Source organism: Lycium barbarum, chromosome 2, assembly GCF_019175385.1.
Source record: "Lycium barbarum isolate Lr01 chromosome 2, ASM1917538v2, whole genome shotgun sequence".
Classification (NCBI taxonomy): Eukaryota; Viridiplantae; Streptophyta; class Magnoliopsida; order Solanales; family Solanaceae; genus Lycium; species Lycium barbarum.
In genome coordinates, this window is record NC_083338.1 from 52,287,463 (window position 1) to 52,306,634 (window position 19,172).

A 19,172-nucleotide genomic window follows, 5' to 3' on the forward strand; every position below is an offset into this window, starting at 1 on the left:
TCTTGCAGATATATAGTGTAGAAAGAGTAAAAATTGTAGCTTCAACCCACTCATCTTCCATAAGCGCGAACGTTGCGGAAAGATCAAAGCAACCTTTAAATTTGAATACTCTTAACATAATAATATTCATCATTTTAAAACATGAATTTGTTTTGAAATTTTGAAATTTACGATTTACATATATATTTTTTAATATCTATGTGAAATTTTAAAATTTAGTACTCATTGATATAGGACACGCACTCAATGCACGCATAAAGAGATTAATACTTAAAGAAAGAGGAAGTAAAAAGAGCCAAGAATTAATTAAAGCATAAAAGAGTTAATTGGGATTAACAAAGAATAGCAAGTTAAAAGAATTAAAGATACAAAAATTGAAAAAGTATAGAGCTGAAGCGTGCACAAGGCAAAAAAAAAAAAACATAGGTACTGCACGCAGGTTCGATCTTCAGTCGCAAGAGTGGCAAGTTATGCCCTTTGCCAGTGACAATTTTCACTCTTTTGTTCTTGGGGGTGGCAAGACTTATATATATTTCATTTCTTATACATATCCGCATATATATACCAAGTTTCAGCCGAGCGGTCCGGGTGCCGTGGCATCCCCATCCATCCATATAAATCTGCCTCTGAATCTATGTATATGTTGAACGCTTCAAAGTTTGTCTTGTCTCAAAGAGGTTTAATTAAATCGAAGGTGTAGGATTTTATGATACCTTCAGTCTAGTAGAAAAGGCCACCATAATTCGCATTGTATTATCTATTGCTACTACCCAATATTAAACAACTTGACATCAAAAATGTCTTTCTTCACTGAGAGTTAAATTAGATTGTTTTCATGGAGCAACCATCGGTTTCAGAGATCCCGCTTATCCCGACCATTTATGTTTTCTTTAGAACTCTATTTACAGCTTGAAACAGCCACACAATTCTTGGTTTCACAAGTTTAGCAGTTATCTCTTTCATCTTGGCTTCATGTGCAGTAAAGAGGATCTGTCGCTTTTTGTTTGGCATTATTCTAGAGGTACAGCTCTTTTGCTTCTATATGTTGTTGATACTATTCTCACGTATGGCCATTCTTCTCTCCTTAATGACCATATCAATAAGCTCAAGGCCACATTTTCTATGAAAGACATGGGCACTCATCACTATTTCGTAATTGGCATCGAAGTAACACGTAGCAAGGATGGCCTTTTTCTCCGCCAACATAAGTATGCTTGTGAGATCCTAGACAAAACACACATGGTCTGTGCACAAGATATTAACACACCTCTTTCTCAAAAGCATGGGCTGCATGACTCGACTGGCCAGTGGCGGAGCCACACCTACTCAAGGGTGTTCATATGAACACCCTTCGTCGGAAAAAATTGTCGGATGCCTATGTCAAATATAGAACTTTGTGGATATATACTACTAATGAATAACCTTGACATAGAAACAAAGGATAGTCCAGCGGCTAAGGGTGTGCAAACTCTTGCTCAGGACGCGAGTTTGAATCCCAGCTGTGGCACAATTTTTTTATTTTTGTATTAGAGGCATTGTGTTTTTCATGCGTTGTTTTTTTTTTCCCCTCACACATCCCCTGTCCTAAAATATGAACACCCTTGCTGAAAATCCTGGCTCCGCCCCTGCGACTGGCTCTCATGTTTATTCCTCTGAATAGAAGTATTATAGGAGCCTTACAGTACTTAAAGCTTACACGACCTGAAATTGTACTTGCCGTCAACCTCCTTTGTCAATTTATACAGTACCTATGGAGGTACATTGACCTGGTCTCAAATGGGTTCTGTGTTACATAGCTGGTATGACATCTCTTGGTCTACGCATCACTGCCAGGTCATTTCTTAAACTTGTGGGGTTCTCAAATGCCGACTGGGGCACACGTCCTCTTACTCGACGTTCCATCTATAGACTGTGTATTTGTGGGTGCTAACTATGTCTCTTGGTCATCCAAGAAGCAACATATTATTTCAAAATCTAGTGCTGAAGTCGAATATTGTTCCCTTATGCCATTGGCCGCTAAAAAGACTTGGATCATATATATATATATATATATATATATATATATATATATATTCAAGGAATTTGGTGTTTCACTTCATTTCCCGCCAATGTTGTTCACGAACAATTTAAGTGGTCTTCACCGCACAAATAATCCATTCCTCCATGCGCACACAAAGCATATAGAGCTCGACTATCACTTTATGCGTGAAAAGGTAGTTCACCGTGCTATAATCCTAAGTTTATCTCCTCTATGAATCATGTAGCGGACATCTTTACGAAATCTCTCACCAAGTTCAATTTAGATATCTCAGGTCCAATCTTGGAGTATTGTTGTTTCCCACCTCCAGCTTAAGGGGGAATGTTAGTTAATAGGACTATGGGTAGAAATCCTCCATGGTATAGCATACGACTCTTATAGTCTTATGTATAGTATGACTACAACAATGTTAAACACAATCTATAGCAGCATCAAAATCTTGTAAAAAAGGTGTATATGTACACCATGTATTCAGCTGCATAGATGATCAAGTAATATAGAGTTGAGTTTCCCAAAATATACTTTGTATGTTCTTAAATTGCTTTAGGGGGAAGTGTGAAGTTATGCCTGTGACGACCCAACTAGTGGGCCATGACGGGTACCCGGAGATGGCTACCGAGCACCACTCATCATGCTATCTATCATACCCAACCTAAACGTACATCATTCTCAACACGGACTTATCATGAAACGATCTCCACCTACCTTCCAAAATATGCATTTATATACATAGGCCCATAAGGCTACAAAAATGATGTACAAGATATGCAATGAAGAGGTCACATAATATCTACAACCCACACATAAGTATCTATGAGCCTCTAACTAGAATACGGAAATCATAAGGACAGGACCCCGCCATGCCCCAAGTATATACACAAAAGAATATACCAAGAAGTGGAAACTCCGGAGTAGTGGAGTGCTCCTGTATGTCTGCCAATAAGCTCCTAGGAATCCAGTCCGTCTCCCTATCTACCTGTGGGCATGAACACAGCGTCCATAAAAGAAAAGCACGTCAGTACGAACAATGTACTGAGTATGTAAGGCATGATTAATAACATAATGAGGAAATAAGAGAATATAAGATAAAGAGATAACCTGTAACTGATTGCCTCTTAAGGCGAAGTCATGCATGCTAACTTATATAAAATAACAACATCATATCATGTATACATATATAAACTGCCCGAACATATAGGTATGGTGTGATCGTCATTAGCCCGCGTCCGGGCCTCTCGCGTCCGGGGTAAGCATCCCAAGCAGCCCACTAGTGGTGTCTGTCCACGCCATATAGACATGGTGTAATCATCATCATAGCTGCCCACTACGCCTGTCATAGTGGTGGCTGCCCGGCTGTATAGGCGCGGTGTAATCATACGTATACATAACATAATGCATGCATGAGAGCTCAAGGAAAGCTACAACTATATCACAGTGATGTAAGGTCGGTAACCTCTGATTAGATTATGGAATAGTCATGATCGTCATATCTCACCTTGAAAGAACTAGTATCATGAGGTGAGACTAACAACAATGAATAACATCAAGGAAAGACATAGAATAAGACTATAAATCTTATAAAATAATCAATTCATAAACTTTGGAATATTTAGAATTAGAATTGTCAACATCATCATTATAATAAAACACATCTCATCTCCATCTCATAAGGAACTCTTAACAATCTTGAACTTTCGACTCTTGGAATGTAAGAAGGTCACAGAATTATAAATAAGACAATAATATAAGAATCATGACTTTTTTTTAAAGGAAGGTGGACATCCTTACATACCTTTGCGTCTTCTCAACGACTAAGGTTTTCCCTTCCAAGCTCACGACTCTAAATTCAAGAGAGGTCGTACCATGATTAAGCCATTGCAAACATACTTAAGTTAAAGCTAAAGTGACTAAAAAGCTAACGAAAATTGGCAGCATTTCCTTTGTTTCGACAACTTTCTCTATATAATAAAACAGCTTCCAAACGTCACAGCAACACCTATAATATCATATTCAATAGACTTTTGAAGTTAAACATTGCTTACTTCTCAAATTCACTTTAAAAGTCATCCATAACCATGACTATAATACAACATCATATTCATCATTCACCTAATGCTTCCTCAATGTCATTAACGTCATTCATAACAAGATTATACTCATCTTACACCACAAATCATAACTCACTATCCTTCTACCCAAAATACCATTATTTCCACATTTAAGCTCACATTCTATATTCTTCTCTAATCCAAGTCTTTCAACCACTCAACACCTTTAATAGCATGAAATGATGGTAAAACTCACCTTTTATTATGTAGGAATGGCCTTTGGATGAAGATACTCCACTTGAGAACAACCCCAACTTCAATTCCAAAGAAACCCTTGTCTTCCACAAACCCTAATGAGCATTCCTACACTTGACTCTACTAATTATTGGTGCTTAATCCTTGATTTCCCCTTGGATATGTGTTGATATGATTTGGAGAAGGTTCTAGAGGTTTTGAGAGAGTTGGAGAAGATGAGAAATGAAAGAAATGAATTTGGGGTCCTCTTCTTATAAAATTAAAAGGCTGCCCGATGAGGATTATACGGACTCTTATACGGTCCGTATAAGTAACCGTATAATACCTCCAGTGAAAGACCCCTTTCTAGACAGGTTATATGGTCCCTTATACAGACCATATAAGTGGTCGTATAACTCACACTTTTCGAAGTTGATCCCGTTGTTTCGTTTGACTTCCAATCTTTGTGGAACCTTCTTGACATTTGTATATAATACTTCACCAACCATCTAAGGATCCTTATAGCTTCTCCTCAAGGTGCTACTAAATCAACATTAGCTCGGTTGTTACGAAATCTTCCCGCACATAACTTATACTTCTCTTCCTTTGACGAACTTAGTTTCTCTAAGTCATATGACTTTAAAATCTTGCCGTATACACTTTGAAACTATCAAGTACTCTCTTTAAGGCCATATGGACTCCACGTTCCCTTTAATTTTACGTTAGTCTATCCACAACTCAATGTACGGATGTCCGAAGTGTAACAATGACCTTACTTCAGAATGCCAAATTGAGTGGCACCAGAGGACCAGTATATAATGTGCTGATCTATCAATACAGGAGTAAATGGCTATTTCTCCTCATTTTTCTCTAGCATCAGATGGAGGAGGAACCTTGTAGTTGTGCTTAGAATCTAACGTTTTTTTGATTACCTATATGTATAAACATGTTTTCCTTTTTTTCCTAATTCCTTACATGATTCTAGAGAAATAATCCATTACAAGGACAAAGTGGAGAGGTGATATCGGATCACCTTTAATACTCCGTAAATTCAAATTATGTGTGAATGTGTTAAATGAGTATTAATGTGGCATATTAGACATGTGAAGTACTATCGAGATGAGTTTGGGTGGAAATAGTTGTTTTGAAATGGATACGAATAGTGAGATGCTTAAGATTTGATAGAATCGACTAAGTTTTCGATACGCCTGTATTCCAGCCTAATTTCGTGAAAATTTGTTGGGACTTTGAGAAAACTTATGAAAGTTTTAGCCCTTTGAAATACCTTTCCAACGATATATGGGCAGCTCAAAATGAAGCTCTATGCTAGGAGTTATGCCTGTTTTATTGAACGTCATTGGCAAATTAGAAAAACACGAAATTTTGGCTACGTGTGAAATGGACCTAAAAGCATGCTGATCTAAACTCATAGCACAACATAGTCATGCCATAGGCTAAGCTCAGCAAGCCAGGGGGTCCAAAATGCCTCATCCTATAAATTCAACAGTTAACTCGAAATTTCATTTATTTGATATTCCAACTTCGTTATAAAGCCCAAAACAATTGTTTTTCTCCTCTCCTCTCCTCATCCTCCCACATCAAGGTAAGATATCTCTAATGATTCCTAAGTAATTCTAACATTAATCATGATTAGTAACATGATTCTTCAACCAAAACATAGGATTTCCAAGGTAAATTGGCAAATTAGAAAAACACGAAATTTTGGCTACGTGTGAAATGGACCTAAAAGCATGCTGATCTAAACTCATAGCACAACATAGTCATGCCATAGGCTAAGCTCAGCGAGCCAGGGGGTCCAAAATGCCTCATCCTATAAATTCAACAGTTAACTCGAAATTTCATTTATTTGATATTCCAACTTCGTTATAAAGCCCAAAACAGTTGTTTTTCTCCTCTCCTCTCCTCATCCTCCCACATCAAGGTAAGATATCTGTAATGATTCCTAAGTAATTCTAACATTAATTCATGATTAGTAACATGATTCTTCAACCAAAACATAGGATTTCCAAGGTAAATCCTTCCCAAGATCTCAAAAGCTAGGTTTTGGTGTTCTTCGTCAAAGAAGCAGTTAAGTTCGTTAGATTGGAGCGATTACATGTATGTAAGGCTAAATATCTACGTGTGGAAATTTTATTTATATTTCCCATGCCTCGTTCTTCGTGATTATTAAGAATTGCATCAGAAATAGAGATTATGCCCTAGTTCATCAAAAGTTCAGAACTTCGATCGTTTGAGAATATAGTTTCGTAGTTGTTCATGATTATCATTCTGAATATTGTGAACTTAGTACATAATCAATATAGAGTTTTTTTTTATACCCTTGAGTCTCAGTATAGAATAATCAGCATATTTATAAATAGTTAAATCTTCAATTCTCATAATCAGTTCATAAATACATATCTCAGTGAGTCATTGCTCAGTATGTCAGTGTTGTACTTTTCAGCATGATTCTCAGTTCTTTTATATAGATTGTTTGATGTTGAACACCTATGTTTTGGGCCTAAGGCCACAGTTATGTATACGTATACTTGGACCCGAGGGCACAGATTTATGCACATATATTGGGCCTGAAGCGACATATTATGATTTTAGTTAAACAGGTGATTCTTCACTCAGAACAGGAAATATTCATATTTTTACTTCTTTCGTTCACTTCAGTTATCAGTTCAGTTTCAGTTTCAGCACTTATAGTCCTTTCTTTCAGTTTCTTTACATACTAGTACAATTCAAATGTACTAACACCCCTTTTTCCCGGAGCCTGAATTTCACGATACAAGTATTGATTTACAAAATGACGGATCAGCTTGCTAGGATTCTCGTATCAGCTACTTGGTGAGCCCAGTTTATTTCGGGATGTTTTTCTTATTACAGTTATATTTTCGGTATTTTAGACAGACATGTATGCCGAGGGCCTTGTCTGGTAAATAGTTAGTATTTTCAGTACTTTTCATAGGCTTCGTAGACTAGAATAGTAGTCAGTTATAGTCACATGCTTTTTATGTTAGCCATGACTGGCAACATTGTGATGTCATATGTTGATTCAGCCAGCCAGTTGGTTCACTCGGGCACCGGGTACTGTGTTACGTCCAGGCCCAGGTTTGGGGCGTGACAAAGCTTTGTATCAGAGCACTAGGTTCAAGAGTCCTAGGGAGTCCATAAAGCTGTGTCTTGTGGGGTCAATTTTATGTGTGTGTGCACGCCAAATATGTAAACAATTGACCACCAAGACATTCAGGATTGTATAACTTTTTTTTACTCTAGATCGTTCCATAAAGCTTAGAGCAATAAGTAACTTTATCTTCCTATCGAATTCCAGACATATTGAATGCCCAAGTGATGAGCAGGAAAACCCAAGGTCCTAGAGAGGATGATTTCCCATTGGGGTATAATCATGAAGTAAAGGTTGGTAATGAATGTGACTTGAGAGGATGTTGAAAGTGGGATGCAATGCATAGTAGTACAGATTAGAGCATAACCTTATCAGAAAATACAAAAGCAGTCATCATGTTTTATGGTTATCAGTTTACCTCAGTTACTAGTTATACAGTCTTTCAGTTAGCAGGGTTATGGTTATTCAGTACGCCACTATTCAGTTATTTAGTTATGAGATCTCCAATTTTTAGTGTATCCGGATTCCTGTGACTTGTGAATATACAGTGATACCTATGGGTGCTAAAAGAAAACGTAATCAACAGTGATTATAGAAAAAAAAAACTCATGTTTTAAGTGTGGGTTCAGACCCAAGACTCGTCGGACGGCGCAGGAAGTGATTTATCAGATGATAGCATACTCTGAAGGACAAGTTTTTCATGGTAGTATATCCGCATATGCTTTACCTCACAGAATAATATTCGTATTTTTAGAAATGGATCCGCGAGTAGGATGAAGATAGCTCAGATGTCAGGCCCCACGGTGTAACAGGTTAAGAATTTAACTGCGATGGAAATAGAATTGATCACTGTAGTTTTGGACAGAAAAGAGCCTAAGGGCAAAATACCTAGGAGTCAGAAACATTTGATATTACCAAAGATGTATTTTTCGTACGACTTATGTATAAGACTAAGAAGATATGATGTATGAAATGAGAATCAAGAGCAGCCGATATTGAATTTCAGGGAATGATTTTAATTTATTTAGATTTATTCAAATCAAAATTAGAAAGTAATACGTGAGTAAGTTACTATAAGAAGTAGATATTGTTATGAGGTAAGAAGATGTGACAGTTCCCTCTGAGGTTATGTGAGAAAGTGTTTATCCCTGATATGTATAGTCTGATATAATTTTAAAATGTATAGAAGGTTAGGGGTGTGACAAATCTTGGTATTTGGGTCAGGTATTCTAATTTCGTTTAAGACTGATGAAAGTTCTCTAAGCGCGATCCTTGTATATAGTTCGAAAAGATAGTATACGACTGTAGAATAGCATCGGATGATGAAGGAACTAGGAATAACCTTATGCTTCACTTTAGTATTCAGAGAAGAATAAGAGAATATGATGCTAGCCGGTGGTTAACAGAAGAATAGTAAGTATGTTTTGAGTAGATACTGTGAATTAACAATTTTCAGTAGAGTTAGTAGAAGTACGATATGATTTACTTAGTCAAGTTAACACTAGTGAGTGGGTAACAGTTTGAATACACCGAATGCATGTTAGAACCTAAAGGGTTTAAGTTAAATTCGAAGATAGTGATGGTGGAATAAGAAATAAGCTAAGCCGTAAGGAAGCAAACTACAGAAGAATAGCCTTTAAGAGTTATCGAAAAGGGATTTACCTAAGATTAACAGTGTGAACAAATTTAAATCATAAGATTGTGTATGATAGTAGCGAATACATTAGTTCCTAGTCCATGTAAGTAATTAAGTTTTCCTAGTAAGAAAGATTGCTCGGAAATGAGTCGGAAGATGAGTCGTCAGAGACGTAAAGTGCAAAGAATTCCAGAAGATAAGAAACGTTGTTTGGATCCCAACAAAATAGAAGGACCCACAAGTACAAGACTTTAACCTTTGGTCTAAGGGGGAGCTATTAAAATCATCAGTAAGTCCAGTTGGACATTTAAAACCCGAATAGTTAGCATAGGAAATGAAGAAACTCAATTCAATAATGAGGGCAAAATGATATAACCGCTAGCGTGTGTAAGAAACACGAAGTGAGTAAAATGATCATCGATCTTAGTTTTATTGGTAAAGCAATCACAGAATAGCTATGAGATCATGCCCAATTATGTGTCACAAGGGTAGTGTTGTTGCACGAGACTCTAATCTTCAAGGTGCTGGTCAAAGATTTAGCGCATAGCAGTACTATGAGTATTTCAGGAAGTATCTCAGAAAGAAATCAAATATGGGTAGTTTAGAACTATGGTGAAAGAAGTCCACCGCTTAGCAAATGTTGGAGTTCGACTTTTGGACTCCGAAGAGGGTGGAGTTGTTTTTCAAAATGGGGTCGAATTCTTCTTAGTAGACGAAGTGAAGAAGAAACAGTTTAGTGATCCCCACTTATTTCAGTTGAAAGAGGGGATTCTCAAGCATACGAGGACGGCTTTTGCATAAGGGGTAGATGATGGTACTTTGAGGTTATTAAGGCAGATTATGTGTTACGGATGTAGATGGTCTCAGAGAGTGAATTATGTTAGAAGCCCATAATTTCAGGTACTCTATTCATCCAGGTTTCACGAATATGTATCATGACCTCAAGAAAATTTATCGGTGAAACGAAATGAAAAAAAATATATAGATTTTGTGGCCAAGTGTCAGAATTGTCAGTAGGTGAAAGCCGAGCACTAGAGGCCTGGTGGTTTGGCTCAGAGCATAGAAATTCCTGTTTGGAAATGGGAGATGATTAATATGGATTTCATAACAGGTTTGCCTCGCTCGTTTTGAAAGTATGATTCAATTTGGGTGATTGTAGACTGTAATTACCCTCCCAATCATTATGGAAAATATAGAATCACCCCCACAAAATAGAACTTTCTCAAGGGTAGAACGAGTTAATAGAAACTTGATTATATAAGTCTAAGAAATGAAAACTTGACTTGTTTGTGATTGTCGTTTGACTGTGTTGAGTCCATCGAGAGGTGACGTAGGAAATTAGAACTCCATTGGGAATTTCGAGGCCATGGATGAGTTCGTATGGCGTCTTTATGTCTATATGCACAGCTGTAGCAGCTAGCTTCTCACTGCAGCGGTCATTCAGTGTTTGTTGTGTCTGCTGTAGCGGGTACTGGACCGCTATGGCGATGTCAGTGTGTTGCTCAGTATGTCAGTGTTTTACTTTTTAGCATGATTCTCAGTTCTTTTATATAGATTTCTTCATGTTGAACACTTGTGTATTGGGCCTAAGGTCACAGTTATGTATACGTATACTTGGGCCCGAGGCAACAGATTTGTGCATGTATATTGGGCCTAAGGCAGCATATTATGATTTCAGTTAAATAGGTGATTCTTCACTCAGAACAAGAAGTATTCATATTTTTTACTTTTTTCGTTCACTTCAGTTATCAGTTATCAGTTATCAGTTCAGTTTCAGTTTCAGTACTTATAGTTCTTTCATTCAGTTGCTCTATAAACCAGTACAATTCAAATGCACTGACATCCCATTTGTTCCTGGCCAGCATTTCATGATACAGGTATTGATTTACAGAATGACAGATCGGCTCTCTAGGATTCTCGTATCAGTCGCTTGGTGAGCCCAGTACTTTTGGGGTGTTATCCTTATTACAATCATGTTTTTAGTATCTTAGACAGATAGGTATGCTGGAGGCCTTGTCTCGGTAAATAGTTAGTATTTTCAGTACTCTTTAGAGGCTTCATAGACTAGAGTAGTAGTCAGTTAGAGTCACATGCTTTTTATGTTATCCATGATTGGTAACTTTGTTATGTTCAGACTTTGCTCAGTATTTCTGCATTCAGTGATTTACACAGTCATACTTTTAGTATATCAGCATATGTTAGTTTTATTACCGCATTTAGTATATTTTGATATCACATGTTGATTCAGCCAGCCAGTTGGTTCGCTAGGTCACATATATCAGGTACCGGGTGCCGTGTTACGTCCAGTCCCAAGTTCAGGGCGTGACAAAGCTTGGTATCAGAGCACTAGGTTCAAGTGTCCTAGGGAGTCTATGAAGTCGTGTCCAGTGGGGTCACTTTTATGTGTGTGTGCGTGCCACACATGTAAAAAGTTGACCACCAAGACATTCAGGATTGTCTCACCTCTTTATTCTCCAGATCGTGCCATGAAGCTTAGAGCAATAACTAACTTTCTCTTCCTATCGAATTCCAAACGTATTAAATGCCCAAGCGATGAGCATGAAAACCCCAAGGTCCTAAAGAGGATGATTGTCTATTGGGGTATAATTATGAAGTACATGTTGGTAACGAATGAGACTTGAGAGTATGTTGAAAGTAGGATGAAATGCATAGTAGTACAGATTAGAGCATAACCTTATCAGAAAGTACAAAAGCAGTTATCATGTTGTATGGTTATCAGTTTACCTTAGTTACCAATTACACAGTCTTTTAGTTAGCAGGGTTATGGTTATTCATTACGCCAGTATTCAGTTATTTAGTTACCAAATCTTTAATTTTCAGTGAATCCAGATTCTTGTGACTTGAGAGTATACGGTGATACCATAGTATGCTAAAAGAAAATGTAAGTAACAATGATTATAGTGAAATTTTTACGTGTTTAAGTCTGGGTTAAGACCCAAGACTCACCGGATGGCGCAGAAAGTGATTTATCAGATGATGGTATACTCTGAAGGACAAGTTTGTGCATGGTACTATGTACGTATGTGCTTTACCTCACATAATAATTTTATTTTGATTGTTTTGAAATGGAGTCGCATGCAGGATGAAGATAGCTCAGATGTCGGGCCCACGGTGTAACAGGTTAAGAATTTAACCGCAGCGGGCATAGAATTGATCACTATAGTTTTGGATAGCAAAGACCCTCAGGGGAAAAATACTAGGAGTCAGAAACATTTGATATTACCAAATATGTGTTTTTTGTACGACTTATGTATGTGACTAAGAAGATATGATGTATGAAATGAGAACCAAGAGAAACCGATATTGAACTTCAGGGAATGATTTTAATTTATTCAGATCAGAACTAGAAAGTACTGCATCAGTAAGTTAGTATAAAAAGTAGATATTGTTATGAGGTAAGAAGATGTGACAGTTCCCTCTTTGGTTATGTGAGTAAGTGTTTATCCCGGATGTGTATAGTCTGATATGATTTTTAAATATGTAGAAGGTTCAGGGTGTGACAAAGCTTGGTACTTGGGTTGGTATTCTAATTTCATTTAAGACAAGAAATTTCTCTAAGTGTGATCCATGTATATAGTTCGAAAAGATAGCATACGATCGTACAATAGCGTTGGATAATGAGGGAGTTAGGAATAACCTTATGCTTCACTTTAGTATTCAGAGTATAATAAGAGAATATGATCCTAGCAGGTGGTTAACAGAATAATAGTAAGTAAGTTTTGAGTATACCGACTTACCAAGTCAACACACTTCTTGCCAGTAAAGACCACAGATTCAGCAGAAAATTATTCAAAGTTGTACATTCACGAGATCGTCCGATTGCATGGGACTCCGTTGTCCATCATTTCAGATCCTGGTGCTCTGTTTATAGCGAACTTTCGGACATCCTTTCAAAAAGGATTAGGCACAAGAGTAAACCTCAGTACAAATTTTCTTCCTTAGACAGATGGCCAGACAAAGCGCACTAATTCAGACACTTGAGGATATGTTGAGGGCATGTGTCCTTGATTTTAAAGGTAATTGAGATGATCACTTTCCTCTTATTGAGTTTATTTCTAATTGTAGCTATCATGCCAGCATCAAGATTGCACCATTTAAAGCCTTGTATGGGCAAAGTTGTAGACCACCTATTGGTTGGTATGAAGTTTGCAAAACAGAATTGCTAAGGCCAGACTTGGTCCATCATGCTAAAAGAAAAACTTAAATTGATTCAAAGAGCGTTCGAAAGCTGCTAAGAGTCACAAGAAGTCCTATTCAGAGGTGTGGCGCAGAGATTCAGAGTGTCATGTTAACGATTGGGCGTTCCTTGAAAGTTTTCTTATGAAAAGCGTCAGGAAATTTGAGAAGAAAGGGATGCTTAGTCCCATATATAATAGACCATACAAGATCCTTCAAACGACCGATCAACAGGCTTACGAGCTAAAATTTCCACCAGAGTTGGTCGTTGTACACTCAGTATGTTATAACATTCACGTTTCCAGTATTCAGATATCATGTCACGACATTCACGTTTCCAATATTCAGATCTCAGGTCACTACATTCATGCTTTTAGCATTCAGATCTCATGCTATAACATTCATGTTTCCAGTACTCAGATATTTTTGTTAGTTCTGCACTTAGATATTTATGTCGTCTTTGTATCCAGACATTAAGTTATGATCCCTATGTCCCAGTACTCAGTCAGTTCGGTGCTTATTCAGCTCAGTATCTATTTAGTTCGACATTCATTCAGCTCAGTATTTTTTTCAGTTTAGTATTCATGTATTCATGACAATTCAATGACCACGTGTTTCCATCAATTGCGTTTATGCTTCAGTTAACCTGTTATGCATGTGTTGCATATTATAATACCCTGTGAGGCTTGTGGTCATACTCAAGTTAGTTGAAAGGTGTTAGGGAAATGTTTAGGTAGCTTTTTTTACAGAGTAAACTTTGCATAAAAATTTGTAAAGTTCCAGAGTTAGCCATAGTTACAAGCAGGACAATCATTCGAGGACGAATGATCCTTGGGGTAGATAATGTAACACTCCATAACTTCAGATTAGGTGTTGATGTGGTAAATAAGTATTAATGTGGCATTTTAGACATGTGAAGTACTATCGAGATGAGTTTTGGGAGGAAATAGTTGTTTTTAAATCGAGACGAATAGTGATGCCCTTAAGATTCGATAGAATAGACTAAGTTTTCGATAGGTCTATCTTATATCCTGATTTCAAGAAAATCTATTTGGAACTTGAGAAAACTTAAAACATGAAAGTTGTATCTCTATGAAATACCTTTCCGATGATATATGATGCAGCTCAAACGGAGCTCTATGCTAGGAGTTATGCCCATTTTACTGAATGTTGTTGGCAAAGTAGAAAAATGTGAAATTTTGACTAAGCTCAGCGAGCCAGGGGGTCCAAAATGCCCTATCCTATAAATTCAACACTTAACCCAAAATTTCATTTATTTGACATTCCAACTTCGTTGTAAAGCACTAAGTAGTCGTTTTTCTCCTCTCCTCATCCTCCCATGTCAAGGTAAGATTGATCTTATGATTCCTAAGTAATTCTCACATTAATTCATGATTAGTAACATCATTCTTCTACCAAAACATAGTATTTCCAAGGTAAATCCTTCCCAAGAGATCAAAAGCTAGGTTTTGGTGTTCTTCGTCAGAGAAAGGGTTAAGTTCTTTAGATTGAAGTGATTATAGGTATGTAAGGATAACTATCTATGTGTGGGAATGTTAATGATCTTCCTCACACCTCGTTCTTCATGATTATTACAAATTGCATCAGAAATAGAGATTATGCCCTAGTTCATGAAAAGTTCAGACATTCTATCCTTTGAGAATAAGTTTTGTAGTTGTTCGTGATTATTATTCTGAATATTGTGAACTCAGTACATAATCAATATAGACCTGTGTTTGATACCCATGAGTCTCATTCTAGAATAATCAGTATGTTTATAAATAGTTAAAGCTTCAAGTCTCATAATCAGTTCATGAATGCATGTCTCAGTGAATCATTGCTCCGTATGTCAGTATTGTACTTTTCAGCATGATTCTCAATTCTTTTTATTGGTTGTTTGATGTTGAACACCTGTGTTTTGGGCCTAAGGCCACAGTTATATATATGTATACTTGGGTCCGAGGCCACATATTTATGCGCATATATTGGGCCTGAGGCCACAAATTTTGATTTCAATTAAACAGGTGGTTCTTCACTCATAACAGGAAGTATTCATATTTTTACTTCTTTCGTTCACTTCAGTTATAAGTTATCAGTTCACAGTTTCATCACTTATAGTTCTTTCTTTCAGTTTTTTTACATACCAGTACAATTCAAATGTTCTGAAGTCTCTTTTGCTCGGGGCCTGCATTTCACGATGTAGGTATTTATTTACAGGATGACGGATCGGCTCGCTAGGATTCTCATATGAGCTAATTGGTGAGCCCCAGTTCTTTCGGGGTGTTATCCTTATTACAATCGTGTTTTCAATATTTTAGACAGACAAGTATGCCGGGGGCCTTGTTCAGGTAAATAGTCAATATTTTCAGTACTCTCCAGAGGCTTCATAAACTAAAGTAGTAGTCAGTCAGAGTCGCATGCTTTTTATGTTAGCCATGATTGGCAACTTTGTTATGTTCAGACTTTGCTCAGTATTTCTGCATTAAGTGATTTATACAATTAGACTTTAGTATATCAGCATGTATTAGTTTTATTTCTGCATTCAGTATGTTTTGATGTCACATTTTGATTCAACCAGTCAGTTAGTTCGCTCGGTCACATATAGTCAAGCACAGGGTGTCGTGTTACGTCAAGGCCCAAGTTCGGGGCGTGACAATCTTGTCTCAATCCTCTTTTCCCTTCAAAATAACTTTGACAGAGAATTTGGTAGTAGCGACACACTTCATCATCAGTTTCACAAATTTTAGAGGAAAAGCCAAATCCAGTTAGCATTTACTTCACAAACATTTAACCGTGGTGTGGGCCTTCTTAAGGACTATTTTCATTAGACACCTAGGATAGTTTTCATATTATAGTGCCTCAAAAAGTCATGGCATATTGGCTCACTTTGATGAAGGACCAACCTACACAAATGCAGCTTGAGTAGAACTAGCGTTGGTAGGGAAAACAACAGTTAGTCTAGTGCATAACAGTTTGGAGATGCATTTATAGAACATTGGCATGAATTGACTAACACTCAAAAGGTTGTCAACTTTTCGAATAATGGAGATCATAGTAGCATTCAGCTGCTTCAACAATTTACATGTGCAAGAAATTCAAGGACAATAGCATATACGTCATCCTCAATAATCTTCGAAGAAACTCTAAAGAAGCCCCACCATAACTATCAGGACCTAGACTTCTATTGATGTTGGTACTGAACGTTGCTGCTTGATGTCATTTCTAGTTAAAGGTTTCAGTAGGTTACGTTGCTTCTCTTTTAATATCAAGGGCCCTTGGGAGAAATTCCTACATGAGCTTATTTCCTTGGCCCACCTGATTCACCAAAAAGTTATTGGTAATACCTTACAAAAAACCCTACCACCTACTCAGGACCATGCTGCCACTGATCATGTTTATCTTGTCTCTGAGTGATGGTCGTGACAAACTCTAGTTGTATAGGAATGAATTTTAACTTACAGGAAACAACTTGGGCAGTTTTCTGTGTAATCACAATATTAAACCAATCCAGCCTCCACACTACCCTAATTCTTCCATTGTAATGAAAGAATGTTTACTATAGTGAGGTCATCCACTAAACATATTATCATCAACTTGATTTATTTTATTGATTTTCATCCTTGTCTCCAAAGACCCAGCCAACCTAATTTCTTCTTCATTGCAGAGGAGCTTAACTTGTTTATGTTTATTGAGGCCATTAATTATTTCTTTATATTTAGGACTTCAAGATCAACTAAAAGCCGGTTATTACATTTTTCCTTATTTGAACTATGTAGAAAGCCCTAATATTTAGGACTTTAAAATTAATAATTTAATTATTTTCTAGTATTTAGAAATTGAAGATCAACTAAAATTTTGATTATTAATTTTTTTTTCCTTAGTTGAACTAGGTGGGAGGTTCTACAATTTAGGATTTTAAAATTTTACCTTATATACTAGTTATAATATTAAATACTAATCCTAAACACTTTAAACTACCACCTACAACTATATAAAGCGTCGGTTTCCCAAGTCCAAGTCTCGTTAACTTGCTTTTTCTTATCACGTTTTAATCAATCCGTTTGTTTGTTAACTATCCTAACAATTTCATGATGTTGGAGGCAGGTTAGATCTTTTACTATTTCTTTTTAAATATGTTTTGATGGAACACTAATATATTCGATGCAAACTTTCTACATGTTTAAAATTTAGTTAAATAAGTCTGTGGTGGCTGCGTAACTTATGATTTAAAAGGAGTATGTAACCTAAATAACCCAAAAACAGAGGAAATTGACCAAAACACTGAACAAAAAGTGAACAAACTACCTTTACGCTATAATTTTGTGTGTTGAAGGAGTCCAATGGACGGACCACACCTATTGGCCATTATGGTCCTGTGGACTCCTTTAAGGTACAAAATTAGTGCATTAAAGAGGTCCTTAATACTAGGGCAGACTCCAGTTTCACAATTCGTCCATACTTCATCTTCTCCATTTTCATTCTTACTCCACACTTTGGGCAAAGATTAGTCATGTTTCAAGATTGTGAAACCTTAATATTTTATAAAGAACCCGACGTTTGTTTGTGCGGAGAATATTATACGCTAGAGACATCAAGGACCTAAGAACCCGGGTCGCCATTTTTGGGGTTGTAAACTGCCCGAAGTAAGTTTTTTTTACAACTTTTTATAGAGCAACAACGTGTTATCCATACATAATTAGGTTTAAGTTTGTTATTTTGTAGGGTTTAGATTTAAGTGTGTTGTTTTAGTTCATGCATAATTTTGTTTCGAATATGTGGAGATTTTTAGTTTCTACTGTTAATTTAGGATATAACACAAGTTAGTAAAAAGTGTCTAATAAAGATTAAGGGTGTGTTCAGTATGAAAGAAAACATTTTCCGGAACATGTTTTCCAATTTTCTCATGTTCGTTTGGTAAAAAATTTTGGAAAACATTTTCCTTAGGAAAATAAGTTCTTCAAAATTGGGAAAATGACTTCCCTAATCAAAGTAGGAAAAACAAGTCCACAATTGGCATTTCACCAATCACCCTACCACCACCCAACCCAGCCCCAACCACCAAACCCTAACAACTCCACAACCCCACATACCACTCCCTCACCCACAACCCCTCCCCCACCACCTCCCACCCTACCCCATCCCAATTTCTTTTTAAAGTTTTAATTTTTTTTCTTTTTGGTTTCTACACCACCCTCCCCCCACCCACCTCCCCCACCCCATTTTTTTTTAAAGTTTTAATTGTGTTTTCTACACCAACCACCCCCACCCCACTACCACCCACCCCAGTTTGTTTTGTTTTTAATTATTATTTTTAGGTTTTCTACACCACCCATCCCCCTCCCCCCACCCCCACCCCAATTCTTTTTTAAAGTTTTTAAATATTATTTTTTTTGGGTTTTACTACACCACCCATCCCTCCTCCCCACCCCACCCCCTCCAAAATATATTATTTTTTTCTTTAAAGTTTTTTTTTTTGGTGTTTTACACCAACCATCCCCGCGATACCCCCGCTCCAACACCTTACCACCCCCTCAAAAAAATTATTTTTTAAAAAAAGTTTTTTTTTTTCTACAACCCCCCCCCCCCCCCCCCCCCCCGCGCATCCCTTACCCCCTCTCGAATTTTCTACTTCATATTTAATTTTATTTTTTAAAAATTTATGAAAATGGAAAGTTTACGTGGTTAAATTTGGTGTGGATGGGTGGTGGGTTATAGTGGGGGGTAGTGGTGGGGTGGGAAAAGAAAATATTTCTCATTTTTTATAAAAGTTAAATAAAATATACGAAATAGAAAATTGGGGAGGGCGTAGGTGGGTGGGAGGGTTGGATAGAGTAGTAGTGCGTGGTGAGGGTGGGTTGGGATGGGTAGGTGAATATGAAGTGGTTGGAG